This window comes from Macaca fascicularis, chromosome 18 (assembly GCF_037993035.2).
Source record: "Macaca fascicularis isolate 582-1 chromosome 18, T2T-MFA8v1.1".
Taxonomy (NCBI): Eukaryota; Metazoa; Chordata; class Mammalia; order Primates; family Cercopithecidae; genus Macaca; species Macaca fascicularis.
In genome coordinates, this window is record NC_088392.1 from 77,969,508 (window position 1) to 77,977,500 (window position 7,993).

General features: G+C 42.2%; 1 non-coding gene across 1 annotated transcript; it reads right to left on the minus strand.

Moving 5' to 3' along the window:
* Positions 1-333: 333 nt before the first annotated feature.
* LOC123570166 (U6 spliceosomal RNA) lies at positions 334-440 on the minus strand. The gene has a single exon (XR_006694158.2). It is a non-coding gene; the product is annotated as a U6 spliceosomal RNA (small nuclear RNA).
* Positions 441-7,993: the final 7,553 nt, after the last annotated feature.

Sequence of the window (7,993 nt, forward strand, 5' to 3'; positions counted from 1 at the left end):
CAGGAGCCACTGCACCTGGCCACAGTGACAATTTTTCTTAGCAGCCAATGAGCCTTAGAAATTAATGTGTTTGGCTTTTCAACCACAAACAAACATAAAAAAAAAATCGTGGGGAAAACATTGCTAATAAATAAAACCTACCTGACGTTGCTAGCCACTATCATGTTTGTTAATTTTTGCATCCGTGATGAACCATTCACTTTTTTCTTCAGAATTATCATTCCTGAAACTGAAAGTATATAAAGACAGACCTATTATTTATTATACAATCTGAAAAATGGAGAAATACTTATGTAATTAAAAATGATTTTTGAACAAATATTTCTTTACTTTTTTTTAATGAACTGCTTCATGAATTTGTGTGTCATCTTTGCGCAGGGGCCATGCTAATCTTCTCTGTATCAGTCTAATTTTAGTACATGTGCTGCTGAAATGAGCACATTAAACAAATTCTTACCATTCATTTCATTCATCTCTTTTTTTGAAACCAGGTTGACAAAATGTCCCTCATAGACTCATTTTCTTTTTTTTTTTTTTTTGAGACGGAGTCTTGCTCTGTAGCCCGGGCTGGAGTGCAGTGGCCGCATCTCAGCTCACTGCAAGCTCCGCCTCCCGGGTTTACGCCATTCTCCTGCCTCAGCCTCCCGAGTAGCTGGGACTACAGGCGCCGCCACCTCGCCCGGCTAGTTTTTTGTATTTTTAGTAGAGACGGGGTTTCACGGTGTTAGCCAGGATGGTCTCGATCTCCTGACCTCGTGATCCGCCCGTCTCGGCCTCCCAAAGTGCTGGGATTACAGGCTTGAGCCACCGCGCCCGGCCTCATTTTCAAATAAGAACAATTTTTAGGCTGTGTGTGGTGGCTCACGCCTGTAATCCCAGCACTTTGGGAGGCTGAGGTGGGTGGATCACCTGGGGTTGGGAGTTTGAGACCAGCCTGGCTAACACGACGAAACCCCATCTCTACTAAAAATACAAAAAATTAGCTGGGCGTAGTGGCATATGCCTGTAATCCCAGCTACTAGGGAAGCTGAGGCAGGAGCATCACTTGAACCCAGGAGGTAGAGGTTGCAGTGAGCCGAGATCACGCCATTGCACTCCAGTCTGGGACACAGAGTGACACTCTGTCTCACAAAAAAAAAAAAAAGAGAAAAAGAACAATTAAAAAAATTAATTGCCAGTCTCTTACTTAAAGCCTCTTATACATTTCTATAAATTGTACAAAGGTAAGGCCGGGCACAGTGGCTCACACCTGTAATCCCAGCACTTTGATAGGCTGAGGCGGGCAGATCACGAGGTCAGGAGATTGAGACCATCCTGGCTAACACAGTGAAACCCCGTCTCTACTAAAAATACAAAAAAATTAGCTGGGAAGGCACCTGTAGTCCCAGTTACTCGGGAGGCTGAGGCAGGAGAATGGCGTGAACCCAGGAAGTGGAGCTTGCAGTGAGCCGAGATCGCGCCACTGCACTCCAGCCTGGGCGACAGAGTGAGACTCCATCTCAAAAAAAAAAAAAAATTGTATAAAGGTAAATATTTGTGAAATTTTACATGTTCTCCGCTCTATGCTGCTTCCATCTCCCTTTAAAGCTCCCTGTAAAGGTGACATTCTGAATGTGAAGCCTTAGCCTTTCCTAGAACTTTCATAGTTTTTCAAAGATATTTGATCTCTTTATTCACGTCAGCTAAAGAGACATATTCTCACACTGACCTAAGAGAGGGAGGGAGGGAGGGAGGGAAAGGGAAAAATACCTACAGAACTGAGCTCTATCCAGAGTTACCCTGATTCAGGGCTGTTATTTCTGCATTTACAGGAGCTGAACACTGCCCCAAGAATGCAACAGAACCTCAACTCTGTCCCAAGGTCATCAGCCACAGCTCCAAGTTTCTTCGCATCAGCTTTTTCTGAACAAAATAGTGCATCCTGCTGGAATCACTACTGTAAACTGAGTATAAAGGAAAATAAACCCTCTTTTTCTTATCCACTGTGTTCCCTAGTCCCGTGCTTTTCCCAACGCTCCAGGTTAGTAGAGGCAAAAGAATTCCCCACTGAGGAGGTACTACATCCTATACAATTTGTTCCACACATTTTAATTTCATTAAGAGAAAACAAAGATGTTTAAACAGTGAGCACTAAATGGATTAGAGTGGCAGTAGTAAATTTCCTTTGTGCCTTTCTCTTAGAATTCAGAAACCTTTAGTTGCGATCGCATTCAAAGCAATATGGGAGGGGCTTCCACAATGCCTAGCACAGAGTACATGGGGAGGAAATGCTTATCATTTTAGATGCTTATTATTTTAAACATTTAAATATTTATTATTCTGAATCTGAATGAATGAGTCAAGTTGAACCAGGAAATAAACCATAGCAAACCACATATTCAAACCCAGATAAGTTCAGTGGTTAACTGCCCTAATTCTAAGCTCCCTTCACAGTAAGGCTGCTCTATGGTAATATGATTCAGAAGAAATTACTTCCATTCTCATTTCACTTCTCTGTAACTCTTTGTAACAAATTGCTTGTGTCTCTGGTCCTTGGTTCCTTCCTTTGGTGAGAAAAATATTAGCACAATGACACAACACAATTCCCAGACTAGATAGCTAATACATTTTCTAACTTTTTATTTAGAAACAATTATAGATTTACATGAAGTTTCAAATGATGTGCCAGGATATCCTATGTCCCCTTCACACCAGTTCCCCCAATGGTAATATTACCATATATATAAAATATTTTTCAGAGCATGTGCCAGGCATTATATTAAGCGCTTTTTCTTTTCTTTTCTTTTTTATTTTTTCTGAGATGGAGTCTTGCTCCATCACCCAGGCTAGAGTGCAGTTGCACAATCTCAGCTTGCTGCAACCCCCACCTCCCAGATACAAGCGATTCTCGTGTCTCAGCCTCCTGAGTAGCTGGGACTACAGGCGCCCACCACCACACTCAGCTAATTTTTGTTTGTTTGTTTTTGTTTTGTTTTGTTTCTTTGTACAGATGGGGTTTCACCGCGTTGGCCAGGCTGGTCTCAAACTCCTGACCTCAAGTGATCCACCTGCCTCGGCTCCCCAAAATGGTGGGATTACAAGTGTGAGCCACCGTGCCCAGCCTGTTAAGTGCTTTTATGTGCTTTCTGATTTATTTAAAACAGGCTATGAAGTAGAAATTGATATTACTATTTTAAAAATATAGGAAATCGAAGCTCAAAAAGGTTGGGTATTTTGACAGAGATCAAAAAGCAAATAGGGGTTTTGTCATGGTGGCTTACATCTGCAATCCCAGCACTTTGGGAGGCCGAGGCGGGCGGATCACTTGAGGCCAGGAGTTCGAGACCAGCCTGGCCAACATGGTGAAACCCTGTCTCTACTAAGAATACAAAAGTTAGCTGGGCGTGGTGGCACATGCCTGTAATCCCAGCTACTTGGGAGGCTGAGGCACTAGAATCGCTTGAACCCAGGAGGTGGAGTTTGCAGTGAGCCGAGATGGTGCCACTGCACCCTGGCCTGGGTGACAGAGTGAGACTGTCTCAAAAAAAAAGAAAGAAAGAAAGCAAATAGGGAAACTAGGATTCAAACATTGGAATCCTGATTCTAAATAATGGCAATAGAGTTTTCATATCCTCACATTCATTGCTTTTCTGTCAAAATGGTCCTTAGTCAACTTCTTTCATGTTAAGAGAACTTCTAGTCTTTCAACATGTATGGTGTCTTGGTATAATCTCTAATTCCATTTAAGTCATCACTATTCCCTGAGGATTTTGTCATTGAAACATTTTAGGAGTCACCCCTTCACTCCGTTTCCCACTCAATATCCTGACCAAGATATTAACCACTTCAAACCCATACTAATAACTTTTTAACTAACCTGTTTCAATTATTCTGGCCACGGATACAAAAATTATCTTTCTCATATAATATTTTGTTCATCACAATTCTGTGAAAATCCCAAGCAAGTGCCTTAACAGTGTCCTCTCACCAGCTGCCCTTGGCTTGTTTAGCTGCAGTTTACCACCATTTCCTTATTCAGACAAGTCATCCAGGTAGACAGCCTTGAACTCAGGTGCCAACTCACTTCTCCCTCAAATGATGTTCTTGGTTTTTCAGGAGGGTTTGTTGCTGCTGCTTGTGGGTATGTGGCAGGTGTTGGGAAGGGTGGAATTCTACATCTTTTTTTTTTTTTTTTGAGATGGGGTCTCACTATGTTGCCCAGGCTAGTCTGGAACTGCTGGGCTCAAGCAATCCTCCCACCTCAGCCTCCTAAAGAGCTGGGATTACAGGTGTAAACCACCATGGCTGGCTGGAATTCTACATCTTTGTAACATCTATTCTTTTCTGAATTTTCCAATTACAAAAATACATATTCTTGGAGAGCCCAGAAAAGTATAACAAAAAAATTAAAATCTCTAAAAATTTAGAGATTATACCCCCAAACAACGTATGTTTACCTCTTTTTTAAGCTTTCAAAGTCCTATATTTAAAAAAGGTTAGCCTAGGCCGGGCGCGGTGGCTCACGCCTACAATCCCAGCACTTTGGGAGGACAAGGTGGGCGGATCACGAGGTCAGGAGATTGAGACCATCCTGGCTAACACAGTGAAACCCCGTCTCTACTAAAAATACAAAAAATTAGCCGGGCGTGGTGGCGGGCGCCTGTAGTCCCAGCTACCCAGGAGGCTGAGGCAGGAGAATGGCGTTAACCTGGGAGGCGGAGCTTGCAGTGAGCCAAGATCATGCCACTGCACTCCAGCCTGGGCGACAGTGGGAGACTCCGTCTCGGGGGGGGAAAAAAAGTTTAGCCGTGCGTGGTGGTGCATGCCTGTAATCCCAGCACCTTGGGTGGATTACCTGAAGTCAAGAGCTCGAGACCAGCCTGACCAACATGGTGAAACCCTGTCTCCACTAAATTAAAAAAAAAAAAAAAAAATTAGTCTGGTGTGGTGGTGCATGCCTGTAATCCCAGCTACTTGGGAGGCTGAGGCAGGAGAATCTCTTGAACCTGGGAGGTGGAGGTTGCAGTGAGCCGAGATTACGCCATTGCACTCCAACCTGGGCAAAAAAAAAGCATAACTCCATTTAAAACAACAACAATAATAATTTAAAAACCCAAAACTTTAAATAGCTTTGTTGAGATATAAATTACAGACTATAAAATTTACCCATTTAGCTGGGCGAGGTGGCCATGCCTGTAATCCCAACACTTAGGGAGGCCAAGGCAGGCGGATTGCTTGAGCCCAGGAGTTCAAGACCAGCCTAGGCAACATGGTGAGGCTCCATCTCTACAAAATATACAAAAACTAGCTGGGTGTGGTGATGCATGCCTGTAGTCCCAGTTGTTCAGGAGGCTGAGGGTGGGAGGATGGATTGAACCCAGGAGGTGGAGGCTGTAGTGAGTTGGTGAGTTGTAATCATGCTACTACACTCCAGCCTGGGTGGCAGAATAAGACCCTGCCTCAAAAATAATAATAATAATAATAATAATAAATAAAATAAAATGTCCCCATTTAAAATGTACAATTCATTAGTTTTTAGAATATTCAGTTATGTGACCATCACATCTAATTTGAGAACATTTTCATAACCCCAAAAAGAAACAAGTATCATTGTCTCTCCTGATTGCCACTACATACAACCCCAGTCCTAGGTAACCACTAATGTATTTTCTGTCTGTGGATTTGTCTATTCTGGACATTTCACATAAATGGATTTGTATAATATGTGGTCTTTTGTGACTGGCTTCTTTCACTTAGCTGAATGTGTTTAATATTCATCTATGTTGTAGCATGTATCAGTATTTCATTCTTTTTTAAAAAAATCTTTTTATTAATGAATAATAGTTCATTGTATGGATATATCACATTGTATTCATCCCTTCACCAGTTAATGGACATTTGGATTGTTTCCTTGTTTTAGTTATTATGAATAAGGCTGCTATAAACATTCATCTACAAGTTTTTGTGTGGATATATGCTTTCAGTTCTCTTGGGTATATCCCTAGAAGTGGATTTGCTGGGTTGTGTGTTTTTTTCATGTTTTTGTTTTGTTTTATTTGAAACAGGATCTCACTCTGTTTCCTACATTGGAGTGCAGTGGCACAATCAAGGCTCACTGCAGCCTTGGCTGGGTTATCTGTTAACTCCATCTTTACTACTTTGAGGAACTGGCAATTGTTGTCCAATGCAACCACACTGTTTTGCATTTTCATTAGCAATGTATGAGGGTTCTAATTTCTCCACATCTTCCTACGTAAAATGTGTCTCATCCAAAGACAAGCTGTAATTATTCACAAATGACATGATTATATATGTGGAAGATACAAGACTCTAGAAATAAACTATACAAAGTGAATATAGGAATCCCAGCACTTTGGGAGGCCGAGGTGGGCAGATCACGAGGTCAGGAGATTGAGACCATCCTGGCTAACACAGTGAAACCCCGTCTCTACTAAAAATACAAAAATTTAGCCGGGCATGGTGGCAGGCACCTGTGATCCCAGCTACTCGGGAGGCTGAGGCAGCAGAATGACGTGAACCTGGTAGGCGGAGCTTGCAGTGAGTCGAGATCATGCCTCTGCACTCCAGCCTGGGCGACAGAACAAGAGTCTGTCTCAAAAAAAAAAAAAAAAAAAAAAATAGAAAATAGGCTGAGTGTGGTGGCTCACACCTATAATCTCAGCACTTTGGGAGACCAAGGCAGTAGGATCACTTGAGGCCAGGAGTTCAAGACCAGCCTAAACAATAGAGCCATACCCATTTCTACAAAAAATGTAAAAAATAGCTATACATGGTGGTGCATGCCTGTAGTACTAGCTACTCAGAAAACTGAGGTGAGAGGATTACTTGAAGCCCAGGAGTTCGAGGCTGCAGTGAGCTGTGATCATGCCACTGAACTCCAGCTTGAGTGACAGAGCAAGACTTTGTCTCAAAATAATAATAATAATAAACTTAAAGTTTAAAAGTAAATTTAGCAGTCATTAGACACAAGATCAGTTCTATATCTATTATATAACTACTCAATAATTATAAATAGAATTTATAAATTTAATGTTACTTGCAATAGCATTAAGAAGGTTGAATCCTCAGAATGAATCCTAATGAAAGATGTGCAGGACAATTACATAGAAAACTACAAAACATTGTCAAAGAAATTAACTTGATGAATTCTAAAGAAAATGATAGGCTGGCTGGGTGTGGTGGCTCACGCCTGTAATCCCAACACTTTGGGAGGCCAAGGTGGGCAGATCACCTGAGGTCAGGAGTTTGAGACCAGCCTGGCCAACATGGTGAAACCTCATCTCTACTAAAAATATAAAAATTTGCTGGGCATGGTGGTGTGTGCCTGTAATCCCAGCTACTCTGGAGGCTGAGACAGGAGAATCGCTTGAACCCGGGAGGCGGAGTTTGCAGAGAGCTGAGATTGCACCACTGCACTTCAGCCTGGGCGACAGAATGAGACTCCATCTTAAAAAAAAAAAAAAAAAGAAAAGAAAAGAAAGAAAATGATAGGCTACATCAAGACCACAGATTAGAAAGCTCAATTTTATGAAAAGTCAATTGTCTTTCAAATTGATTTATAGATTCAATTCATTCCTGATTAAAATCTGAGCAGATTTTGTTGTTGTTGTTTTGAGATGGAGTCTCCCTCTGTCACCCAGGCTGGAGTGCAGTGGCACGATCTTGGCTCACTGCAACCTCCGCCTCTTAGGTTCAAGCAATTCTCCTACATCAGCCTTCGGGATAGCTGGGATTACAGGCTTGTGCCACCATACCCATCTAATTTTTATATTTTTAGTAGAGACAGGGTTTCACAATGTTGGCCAGGCTGGTCTCGAACTCCTGATCTCAGGTGATCCACCACCTTGGCCTCCCAAAGTACTGTGATTACAGGTGTGAGTCACTGTGTCCGGCGTAGATTATTTTTATGGGTGGCCAGAAGTCTGACACGGATCTCACTGAGTTAAAGTCAGAGTGTCAGCAGGGCTGCATTCCTTTCTGGAAGCCCGAGGGT